Here is a 13,356-nt window from a genome sequence, read left to right as displayed (position 1 = left end):
TGGGTTAAAGAAGAAATAAAAAAGGATCAAGAAATGCCTTGAAGAAGAAAAAGATAAAAAATATGAACAAGAAAAAGGCAATAAATACATATCTATCAATAATTGAATCTAAAAATCAAAATAAATGAATAAGAAATCCAATGAACAGAATAAAATAGAATCAGAGGCATGGAAATGGAACAGACTTACAATTCTCAGAGGGAAGGGGATGGGGGGTAGGAAGAGATTAAACAAAGAATTTATATGCTTATATGCATTATCTATGGACACAGACATTAGGGTGGTGAAGGCCTGGAGGAGGGCAGGAACCAGATGGAAGAGGGCAATGGGGGGAAAAAGGAGGGACATCTGTGATACTCTCAACAATAAAGATTAAAGAAAAGAAATACCTTGAAACAAATGAAAAATGGAAGCTTTTCCTATGAAAACCTATGGAATACTACAAAAGGACTTCTTCTAAGAGAGAAGTATATAGTGATAAGTGCCTACATTAAGAAAAAAGAAAGATCTCAAATAAACCACTTCACTTTACACCTCAAGGACCTAGAAAAAGAACAAAGTAAGCCCAAAGTTAGCAGAAGGAAGTAAATAACAAAGACCAGAGCAGAAATAGATGAAATAAAAATATAAACTAAATTTAGAGCTGATTTTCTTAAAAGATAAACAAAATTGACAAACCTTTTTCTATACTAACTTGGAAAAAAGGAGAAAGGACTCAAATAAATAAAGTCAGAAATGAAAGAGGAGACATTTCAAATGATGCCACATAAATTCAAAGGATCATGACAGACTATTAAGAGCAATTATACACCAACAAACTGGAAAAACTAGAAGAAATGCAAATTCCTAGAAGCATACAAGTTACCAAGACTAAATCGAGAAGAAATAGACCACTAACAAGTAAGAAGATTGACTCAGTAATGAAAAACCTCCCAACCCAGAAAAGCACAGGAACAGGTGGTAAATTTTACCAAACATTTAAAGAAGAATTAATGCCAATCCCCCTCAAAATTGAAGAAAAGCGAACATTCTCAAGCTCATTTTATGAGGCCAACAGTATCCTGACACCAAAGCCAGGTAAGGACACTACAAGAAAATAAAACTACAGGCCAATGTCTCCAATGAATAAAGATGAAAATTTTTTCAACAAAATACTAGGAAAGCAAAATCTACAGCACATGAAAAGAATCATGCACCATGATCAAATGGGATTTATCCCTGGGATGCAAGGATGGTTTGACATATATAAACCAACGTGAAATACCACACTGATAGAATGAAAGATAAAAATCATATGATCGGAACTGAACAGAGAACCCAGAATCAACCCAAGCCATTATGCTCAATTAATATTTGACAAAAGGGGACAATAGCATACAATGGAGTTAAGACAGTCTCTTCAATAAACGGTGTTGGGAAAATTGGTCAGATACATGCAAAAAAAAAAATGAAACTAGACAACCAACTTACACCATTCACAAAAATAAACTCAAAATGGATAAAGGACTTAAACATAAGATGGGAATCCATAAAAATCTTAAAAGAATCCATAGACAGCAAAATATCAGACATATGTTGCAGAATATCGTTACCAATACAGCGCCTAGGGCAATGGAAACTAAGGAGAAAATAAACAAATGGGACTACATCAAAATAAAAAGCTTCTGCACAGCAAAAGAAACCATCAACAAAACAACAAGAAAGTCCACTGCCTAGGAGAACATATTTGTCAATGTTATCTCTGATAAGGGTTTAATCTACAAAATTTACAGGGAACTCATAAACAAACCAATCAAAAAAAATGGGCAAAGAGCCTAAATAGATACTTTTCAAAACAGGACATTCAGAAGGCCAAGAGACACATGAAAACATGCTCAAAGTCACTAATCATTCAAGAGATGCAAATGAAAACAACAATGAGTTACCATCTCACACCTGTCAGAAGGGCTATCATCAACAAATCCACAAACGACAAGTGCTGGCGAGGATGTGGAGAAAAGGATACTCTCGTGCACTGCTGGTGGGAATGCAGACTGGTGCAGCCACTGTGGAAAACAGTATGGAGTTTCCTCAAAAAACTAAAAATGGAACTCCCATTTGACCCAGTGATCCCACTTCTAGGAATATATCCCAAGAAATCAGAAACACCAATCAGAAAGGACATATGCACCCCTATGTTCACAATAGCTAAGATTTGAAAACAGCCTAAGTGCCGATCAGTAGATGAGTGGATTAAGAAAACTGTGGTACATCTACACAATGAAATACTACACTGCTGTAAAAAGAAGGAACTTGTACTATTTGCATGGATGGACCTGGAGAGCATTATGCTAAGCGAAATAAGTCAGTCAAAGATAAATATCACATGATCTCACTCATTTGTGGAATATGGTGAACAACATAGACTGATGAACAAAAATGGATCCAGAGACAGAGCAGCACCAAACGGACTGTCAAACCTCAGAGACGGAGGGATGTAAGAGATCAACCAAAGGACTTGTATGCATGCATATTAGCATAATCAATGGACACAGACACTGGGGCAGTGGGGGCTTGTCCTGGGGGGTGAGAATGGCAGAGGAAGGGTCGATGGGGGGAAAAGGAGACATATGTAATACTTTAAACAATAAATTTTTTTAAATTGTATGATCATCTCAATAGTTTTAGGACAAACACTTAACAAAACACAACCTTTTTGCATGATAAAAATGTTCAAAAAGTTGGGTATAGAAGAAATATACCTCAATATAATAAAGACCATATATGACAAGCCCACAGTTAACATCACATTCAGTGGTGAATGGTTGAAATCCTTTCCTCTGAGATCAGGAACAAAACAACAGTGCCCATTCTCACCAATCTTACTCAACACAATACTGTTAGAACTAATAAACAAATTCAGTAAAAGTGTAGGATGCAAAATCAACATACAGAAATCAGTTGTATTTCTATACATTAACAATGAAACATCTGAAAAGAAGTAAAGAAAAAAATTCAATTCACAATAGCATCAAAAACAATAAAGTAGCCCTAGCTTGTTTGGCTCAGTGGATAGAGCATTGGCCTCTGGATTTAAGGGTCCCAGGTTCTATTCAGGTCAAGGGCACATGCCCGGGTTGTGGGCTCAAGTTGCCGGCTCAGTCCCCAGGAGGGGGCGTTTGGAGGCAGCCAATCAATGATTCTCATCATTGATGTTTCTATCACTCCCTCTTCCTTCCTCTCTGAAATCAATAAAAATATTTTTTTAAAAAACAATAAAGTGCTTACAAATAAATTTAACCAAAGAGGTGAAAGATCTCTACGCTGAAAACGACAAGATTTTGAAGAAAAAAATTGAAGACACAAATGGAAAGATATCCCATATTCAAGGATCAGAATAATCCCACAAGAGATGCAAATCAAAACGAAAAAGAGGTACTATCTCACACTTGTCAGAATGGCTACCATCAACAAATCAACAAACGACAAGTGCTGGAGAGGATGTGGAGAAAAAGGAACACTCGTGCACTGCTGGTGGGAATGCAGGCTGGTGCAGCCACTGTGGAAAACAGATATTAAAATGTACTACCCAAAGCCATCTATAGAATCAATGCAATCCCCTTGAAAATTCCAATGATATTTTTCACAGAAATAGAAAAAAAATCCTAAAATTAGTATGAAACCACAAAAGACCCTGAATAGCCAAAGCACTCTTGAGAAAGATCTAAGCTGGAAGCATCACACTTTCTCATTTCAAACTATACTAAAAGCTATAGTAATAAAAACAACATTACCAGCATAAAAATAAACACATAGACCAATGAAATATAACCAAGAATTTAGAAATAAACCCTTACATATAGTCAACTACTATTTATTTATTTATTTATTTATTTATTTATTTATTTATTTATTTATTTATTTGTTAATCCTCACCCGAGGCTTTTTTTCCCATTGATTTCCACAACCAGGGCCGGGGATTGAACCTGGAACTGAGGTACATATCCTTGACTGGCAATCGAACCCATAACCCTTCAGTCCATGGGCAAACGCTCTAACCACTGAGCAACTATCTCCTTCTTATCTCTCTGAGTCTCTCTCAACCAGCAGTCTATACACCATTAGTGGGATACAGCAGTGTACAGTGGTACCGGGAGTTTTTTGTATGTTTGTTTGCTTTTTGTTTTGGGGACTCAAAGTTTTAATAAAAATCACCATTACATCTATGTAATTTGTACTATGTATAGTAGGTGTGATATATCATTAAAAACCTACAGTGCAATAACATTAATGAGTAATTTCCAAATGGATTCTATACAACAGTGATGTGACATGAATGCCAATGAAGTTAGGAGATAAATTATGTATCTGCTTTCCCCTACACTAATTGTTAACCCTTTTTCTCTTCGAGTCCCTAAACGTTCCTAGACTAGCGTAAAGTTATCTGCGATTAAGGTGTATCTTCCCAAGAAGGCAAACTTAGTCATAGCTTTCACAATACCAGCATGAAATAAAGGTCAGGTGTTGAAAAAAAAAAAAAAACATGTGCAATGTTTTAGGTAAGAATCATCAATGTTAAAACTAGTGGATAGCCGAAACCAGTTTGGCTCAGTGGATGGAGCGTCGGCCTGCGGACTGAGGGGTCCCAGGTTCGATTCCGGTCAAGGGCATGTGCCTGGGTTGCGGGCACATCCTCAGTGGAGGATGTGCAGGAGGCGGCTGATCGATGTTTCTCTCTCATCGATGTTTCTAACTCTCTCTCTCTCTCCCTTCCTCTCTGTGAAAAATTAATAAAATATATTTTTTAAAAAACTAGTGGATGAAAGTTTGATGAGAAACAAGATAGTTTCTACATATCCTTTTATGAATTATTAGTTGCAAAGGGACGAATAGTAACTTTACAGTAGAAAAGTCTGGCCGACTTTACTTTAACCAATTAATCAAAGTTAGCATCACCAGTAATGGCACAAGTAGATATCATGATACACTAAGAAATACACAAATTACTTCTTTGTATTCTTTTCCAAAATGCATAACTTGAATCTAATAATGTGGAAACACCAGACAAATCCAAAATGAGGGATATTCTACAAAATAACTGGTCTGTACTCTTCAAAATGAATGACAAAGGCTGAGAAACTGTCCCAGATAAAAAGAAACTAAATTTGGAGGTTCCTCAAAATTTTAAACATAGAATTACTATACGATCCAGCAATTACACGTCTAGGTATATACCCAAAAGAGCTGAAAATAGGTGTTCAAACAAAACCTTGAACACATGTTTAAAGCATCAGTATTCACAATATCTAAAAGGTGGAAACAACCCAAATGTACCTCAGTAGATGAAGGATAAACAAAATGTGGTATATCCATACAATGGATTATTATTCAGCCATAAAAGGGAATGAAGTACTGATATATGCTACAATGTGCATGGATCTTGAAAACATAAGCTAAGTGAAAGAAGCCAGACACAAAAGGTCATATATTGTATGATTCCATTTGTATAAAATATCCAGAATAGCCAAATCCACAGAGACAGAAAGCAGACTGGTGGTTGTCAGGGGCTGAGCATCGGCAGTAGGGGCAAGATACTGCTTAAAGTATATGGATTTTACTTAGGGGTAATAAAAATGTTTTGGAATTTGATAGAAGTGGTGTTGCATAGTATTGTGAATATACTAAATGCCATCGGATTGTTCACTTTGAAATAGTGTTATGTGTTGATTTATGGTGTCAGCTTGCTATAGTGTGCTATCATAACTTCCTAACTGGATAAGTCAAGGTGGGTAGTCAACAAAATTTTTTTAAATAGTATTATGTGTCAATGGCGGGGGGGAGAGGACATATGTAATACTTTCAACAATAAAGATTTTAAAAATAGTGTTATGTGAATTTCACCTCAATTTTTATTTATTTTAATTTTTGTGTGTGTGTGTGTCACTCCTCACCTGAGGATATTTTTCCATTGATTTTTAGAGAGAGTAGAGGGGGAAAGACACAGAGAGAAACATCAATGTGAGAGAGACACCTCAATTGGTAGCCTTCTGCACGGGGATTGAGCCTGCAAATGAGGTATGTGCCTTTGACCAGAATCGAACCTGGGGCCCTTCTGTCTGTGGGCCAATGCTCTATCCACTGAGCAAAACGGGTAGGGCTCAGTTTTCAAAAAGGCAACTAACAGAGACATGTCAATTCAGTGTAATCTATTATCCTGGACTAGACTTTTTTTTTCTATAAAGGGCTTTAGTGCTATAAATGGTAAAATTTGAATAAGATCTGTAGGTTAGATAGGGGTATTGTATTGATGTTAATTTCCTGATTTTGATAATTGTACTGTAGTTATATTAAGAGAATGTCCTTGCTTTTAGGAAAAATGGTCTGAAATATTTAGGGGCAGAAGGGCATTATGTCTATAATTTGCATGATCCAGAAATAAATGGGGGAAAGAAGGTAGGCAGGAGAGAAGAAAGGAGGAAAAGGAGGAGGGATAGGAAGAGAGGGTGGAATAATAAAGCAAATGTGGTAAGTAAAATTTTCCATTTGGGAAATCTGGATGAAAAATATAAGGTAATTATATATAGGGTGTCCCCCAAAATGTATACAGACATTTTGAATAATTATAAAGGCAGTGTTTATTAAAATATATTTCATTTTCTATTTAAAAAATATGTTTTTATTGATTTCAGAGAGAGGAAGGGAGAGGGAGATAGGAATAGAAACATTAATGATGAGAGAGTATCATTGATCGGCTGCTTCCTGCATGCCCCCTACTGGGGATGGAGTCCACAACCCGGGTATGTGCCCTGATCAGGAATCAAACCATGACCTCTTGGTTAATGGGTTGCTCAACCACTGAGTCACACCGGCTGGGCAAAATATATTTCATTTTCAAAACTGAGCTACCAGCTATTAAAGTGTGTATACATTTTGGAGGGACACCCTTATACCAGGGGTGGGGAACCTTTTTTCTGCCAAGGGCCATTTGAATATTTATAACATCATTCACAGGCCATACAAAATTATCAACTTAAGAATTAGCCTTCTCGGAGAACCAAGATGGCGGCATAGGTTAACGCCGGAGTTTGCTGCTTTGAACAACTACTTCAAAAGTGAAACCAAAAAACGGAAGGGACATCACCCAGAACCACAGGAACGCTGGCTGAGTGGAAGTCCTACAACTAGGAGGAAAGAGAAACGCATACGGACACTCAGAGGAGGCGCAGTGCTGAAGTCAAATTCTGAGGTGCGGAGTGCGCGGAGCGGGCTGGCGGCGGAGGGCGCGGTTGTTGTTTTCAATCGGGAGGGAGTCGCAGACTCTGAGCACCAGATCCGGGCGAGTCTTTAGGGACCCAGACTCAAACGGGAGAAGCGGGACTGTCTGGCTTCGGTCAGAGCGAGTGCAGCTTTCTCTCCGAGCTTTGCAGTGGGTGCTGGGACTCAGAGAGGCAGAGCCCCTGGGGACAGGACTGAGAGCCGCCATAACTGCTCTCTCCGGCCCACCCTGTTGATCCTGTGCGACCCGCCCTGCCCAAGCCCTGCACAGAGGCATTTGCCGGATAGCCTCAGGCAAAGGCTAGATTAGCACGTCCCTAGAGGACAGAAGTTCTCTCACTGCTGACACAGCTGATTCGCATAGCCACTTGGCCTGGAGGTCAAACCCTCCCTGGAATTAGCTACAACAATCAAGATTTATCTATAAGACTGCGAACAAAGACCACTAGGGGGTGCACCAAGGAAGCATAACAAAATGCGGAGACAAAGAAACAGGACAAAATTGTCAATGGAAGAAATAGAGTTCAGAACCACACTTTTAAGGTCTCTCAAGAACTGTTTAGAAGCTGCCGATAAACTTAATGAGATCTACACGAAAACTAATAAGACCCTCGATCTTATATTGGGGAACCAAGTAGAAATTAAGCACACACGGACTGAAATAACGAATATTATACAGACGCCCGACAGCAGACCAAAGGAGCGCAAGAATCAAGTCAATGATTTGAAATGCGAGGAAGCAAAAAACATCCAACCGGAAAAGCAAATTGAAAAAAGAATCCAAAAATGCGAGGATAGTGTAAGGAGCCTCTGGGACAGCTTCAAGCGTACCAACATCAGAATTATAGGGGTGCCAGAAGATGAGAGAGAGCAAGATATTGAAAACCTATTTGAAGAAATAATGACAGAAAACTTCCCCCACCTGGTGAAAGAAATGGACTTGCAGGTCCAAGAAGCGCGGAGAACCCCAAACAAAAGGAATCCAAAGAGGACCACACCAAGACACATCATAATTAAAATGCCAAGAGCAAAAGATAAAGAGAGAATCTTAAAAACAGCAAGAGAAAGAAACTCAGTTACCTACAAGGGAATACCCATACGACTGTCAGCTGATTTCTCAACAGAAACTTTGCAGGCCAGAAGGGAGTGGCAAGAAATATTCAAAGTGATGAATAGCAAGAACCTGCAACCAAGATTACTTTATCCAGCAAAGCTATCATTCAGAATTGAAGGTCAGATAAAGAGCTTCACAGATAAGGAAAAGCTAAAGGAGTTCATCACCACCAAACCAGGATTATATGAAATGCTGAAAGGTATCCTTTAAGAAGAGGAAGAGGAAGAAAAAGGTAAAGATACAAATTATGAACAACAAATATGCATCTATCAACAAGTGAATCTAAGAATCAAGTGAATAAATAATCTGATGAACAGAATGAACTGTTGATTATAATAGAATCAGGGACATAGAAAGGGAATGGACTGACTATTCTTGGGGGGGAAAGGGGTGTGGGAGATGTGGGAAGAGACTGGACAAAAATCGTGCACCTATGGATGAGGACAGTGGGTGGGGAGTGAGGGCGGAGGGTGGGGCGGGAACTGGGAGGAGGGGAGTTATGGGGGGGGAAAAAGGAACAAATGTAATAATCTGAACAATAAAGATTTAATTAAAAAAAAAAAAGAATTAGCCTTCTATATTTGGTCAAACATTTAATTAACTCATCCTTAATGTTTTGGCAGGTCCAGACGAAATGATTTTGGGCTAGTCGTTCCCTACTCCTGCTGTACTGGTATACTATAAGCCCCTCAATTATGATGGTTCAACTTACAATTTTTTTTATTTTACAATGGTGCGAAAGTGATGTGCATGATAATTTACATGAGAAATTCAACTCTTTATTATAAAATAGGCTTTGCATTAGATGACATTGCCCAACACTAGACTAAGATAAGTGTTCTCAGCACATTTAAGATAGGCTAGACTAAGCTATGATGTTTGTTTTGGTAGGTTAATTATATTAAATGGAATTCACTGACACTGTGTGTATTCAAGCTCTGAAATTTTTGCCAGAATTATTCTAACTGATCTTTAAACTTCCAGTTTTGCCTCCTCTACCAATCCAGTTTTCACATGACCACCAGAGTGAGTTCTCTTAAATGGAATTTAACCATGAGTGCTCTACTTAAAATCTAACTGATCTTCCTGACTTAGATTGTTTCCCTCCAATCCATTTTCTACACTGCCACCAGGATGGCTCTTTCTAAAATATACATGTTGTTATAGAACTTCTCTGCTTAAAACCCTGCCATGATTCTCCATTGGCCCATGTTGATCTTTGCAGCCTCATTTCTTGCTACTCCATTACAGAATCCTTACACAGTAATAACATACTACTTGGTCTCCCCAAATACTATACTTATGCACACTACTGTGCTTATCTATACACTGCTCCCTCTGCCTGGAACATACCCCCTGCACCATCAAATTTTTCTTATACTCTATATCTTCACAACATAGTATACAAGCAGTGGCATTGTGAATATACAATTATTTTTCAAAAACTCTGGCTGTGAAGGCTGAGCATCTGTTGTCAATTAAAAATTTTGAAATCAGATATTCTGAAATCTGCTAATATACACAGCAGAAAGGTATCCCCTAATTAAACAAAGCCATTCTCCCAACATTTTGTCATTGGCCATCTTCTGTTTTTCTGGTACTATTTTTCCCCTTTGAAATGACTTCAAATACTACCTATTATAATTATCTCTATTTCTATTTTTAATATATTTTTATTGATTTCAGAAAGGAAGGGAGAGGGAGAGAGACAGAAACATCAATGATGAGAGATAATCATCAATCAACTGCCTCCTGTACACCCTCTTCTGGGGATCAAGCCTGCAACCTGGGCATGTGTCCCAACTGGGAATTGAACATGATCTCCTGGTTCATAGGTCAACAATGCTCAACCACTGAGCCACACAAGCCAGGCTCTATCTCTACTTTTAATATTTTTCCCAAGTTCAGACCACTGGAAGTTATCCTACAGCACATTGGTGCTCTTTTAATTGCTCCCCTAGTCATTTTTTTCTCTATGTGTTTAATTTTGGATAGTTCCCATTGCCGCGTTTTCATGTTCAGTAATATTTTCTTCAGTAATGTCTAATCTGTTAATCAGATCAAGTGTATTTTTCTCATATATTGTATTTATTTTATCTAGAAGTTTAATCTGTCTTTTTTATATCCTCCATGTCTCTCCTCAACACAATCATATTTCCTCTACCTTATTGAACAAATAGTGTATATTCATAATAGCTGTTTTAATTCCTTATCTATTAATTCTATTATCTGTGTTATTTCTGGGTCTGTATCTGTTGATGGATTTGGCTCATATTTTCCTGCTTTGTATACTTGGTCATATGTTATTGGATGCACAGCATTGTGGATCTTATGCTATTTGGTGCTGGATTTTTTTTCTTTATTGTTTCTTTAAATACTTATGAGATTTGTTCAGGATAGAGTTAAGTTATTTAGAAACAGTTTAATAATCCTTTCAAGGCTTTCTCTTAAGTTTCGTTAGGCAGCACTAGAGCAACCTTTAGTCTAGAACAAATATGTCACCACTACTGAATGAAAGGGTTAAAGAGAATAAAACAGGACAGAGAAAATTCATTGTGCTTAGCAGAATTCTTGCAAAAAGCTTGCAGTCTTGAACACAGCACAGCTCAGATAACCAGAAGACATCTGGCATGGGAGGAATGAAGAACCAGACCCTTATGTCAGCCGAACTGCTTGCAGCCAGCAATAGCTGATAAAAGACTTGCCCCTCCCTTCACTCTCCACTGATTCCTTTCTGTGTCTGCACCCAGGCACCTGAAATAAAAGCTTCTTTGATACATTACAGCCTCATGTCATTGGTGCGCGACCCCGGCCCACTCCAAACCTTTCACTGAGGAAATACTCTTCTCCTTCTTTCTCTTTCTCTTTCTCTTCCTCTTTCTCTTTCTCTTTCTCTTTCTCTTTCTCTTTCTCTTTCTCTTTCTCTTTCTCTTTCTCTTTCTCTTTCTCTCTCTCTTTCTCCTCCTTCTCCTTCTCTCTCTCTCTCTCTCTCTCTCTCTCTCTCTCTCTCTCTCTCTCATTCTCTTTATGTGCAAATTTCTCCTCTTTGGTATTGTGTCCTGTGAATTTTAGCCACTTCAGCCTTCCTGAATTCTCAGCTGTCTCCTAAATGGAGAGAATGCAGAGAAACTATTAAGCTCTAGCTAGGCTCCCTCTCTCTTAACTGTTGCTTCATATATTTGTCCAGTTTTGTAGTTTTTATTTTTAAAAAGCAATTTTTAATTGACAAGTTAGAGACACACAGAACAACAGAAACAAGACAGTCCCAAGACATCAGAGTGTAACATTATAGCACACAAATTAATATTCTTCACCTTCAGCCTCTCACACTATCTCTGAAGTTTGCTCAAGGACAGCCATGTCCTCATGAGCCTCAGAAAACTTTCCTTCCTCCATGCCCTCACCCACATACCAGTGAAAAAGGCACGTTTGACATACATCAGGTCAAACTTGTGGTCCAGGTGAGCTCAGGCCTCAGCAACAGTGTGGTGTTGCTAAGCATGCATATGGCTCGCTGTACTTTAGCCAGGTTTTCACCAGGTACCACAATGGGAGGCTGGTCATTAATGCCAACTTTGAAGCCAGTATGGCATCAGTTCACAAACTGGACAGTACTCTTGGTCTTGATGGTGGCAATAGCAGCATTGACATCTTTGGGGACCACATTACCACAGTATAATAGGCAGAAAGCTATGTATTTACCATGGCAGGGACCACATTTCACCATCTGGTTGGCTGGCTCAAGGCATACATTGGTGATGTCTTCTACAGAAGGCTGTTCATGGTTGGCTTTCTCAATAGAGATGACAGGGACATATGTGGCCAGAGGGAAGTGGATTCAGGTATAGGGTACCAGGTTGATCTGGAATTCTCTCAAAGCAACATTCAGGGCTCCATCAAATTTGAGGAAAGCAGTAATAGAGGACACAATCTGGCTAATAAGGCAATTAAGGTTAGTGTGATTTGGGCTCTCAAAATCAAGGTTTCTATGACAGATGTCATATATGGCTTCATGATCAACTATGAAGGTATAATCAGAGTGCTCCAGGGTGGTGTGGGTGGTGAGGATGCAGTTGTAGGGCTTAATTATGGCTGTGGAAACCTACGGGGATGGGTAAATGGAAGACTCTAGCTTGGACTTCTTACCATAATTGACAGAGAGCTATTCCACCAGGAGGGAGGTGATCCCAGAACCAGTTCCCTAACCAAAGCTGTAGAAAACGAAGAAGCCCTGAAGACCTGTGCACTGATCAGCCGGTTTCCAAATTAGGTCCAGGACGAGGTCAGTTATCTCCTTGCCAATGGTGCTGTGTCCATGGGCATAGTTATTGGCAGCATCTTCCTTGCCTGTGATGAGCTGCTCAGGATGGAAGAACTGGCGGTAGGTACCAGTGCAAACTTCATCAATGACTGTGAGTTCTAGGTCTACAAACACTGCCCTGGGCACATGCTTGCTAGTGCCTGTCTCACTGAAGAAGGTGTTGAAGGAGTTATCTTCTCTTCCCTCCCAATGGTCTCATCACTTCGCATCTGGCTGGATGCTGTTTCCAGGCAGTAGAGCTCCCAGCAGGCATTGTAGACCTGGACATCAGCCTGGCCAATGTGAATGGAGATGCACTCATGCATAACTAAGACTTATAGGGCTCTGGGAGCTGGAGGAGGCAAGGGGACGGTGACAAGGACCTCCTATGGACAGACTAGCAAGGAGTCTGGGGAAGGAGTCTAGTTTAGTAGCCGTTTAAGGGCAAAGGGTAAATCCAGTTATTCCATTGAAACCAGAAGCATAAGTCCTTACCCTTTTTTGCTGTTGTTAATCTTCACCCAAGGATATTTTTCCATTGATTTTTCGAGAGAGTGGAAGGGATGGGGAGAGACAGAGAGAAACATCAATGTGAAAGAGACATATTGATTGGTTGCCTCCCGCATGCACCCCAACCAGGGCCGGGGATTGAGCCTGCAACCGAGGTACGTGCCCTTGACTGAAATCG

General features: G+C 39.3%; 1 pseudogene; it reads right to left on the bottom strand.

The window, feature by feature from the left end:
* Positions 1-11,692: 11,692 nt before the first annotated feature.
* On the bottom strand, positions 11,693-12,994 carry LOC132224620 (tubulin alpha-1C chain-like; annotated as a pseudogene).
* Between the last annotated feature and the right edge of the window lie 362 nt (positions 12,995-13,356).

The sequence above is a fragment of the Myotis daubentonii genome, chromosome X (genome assembly GCF_963259705.1).
Source record: "Myotis daubentonii chromosome X, mMyoDau2.1, whole genome shotgun sequence".
Classification (NCBI taxonomy): domain Eukaryota; kingdom Metazoa; phylum Chordata; class Mammalia; order Chiroptera; family Vespertilionidae; genus Myotis; species Myotis daubentonii.
Note: the sequence above shows the minus strand (reverse complement) of the source record. Positions and strands in the feature narration are given on the sequence as shown.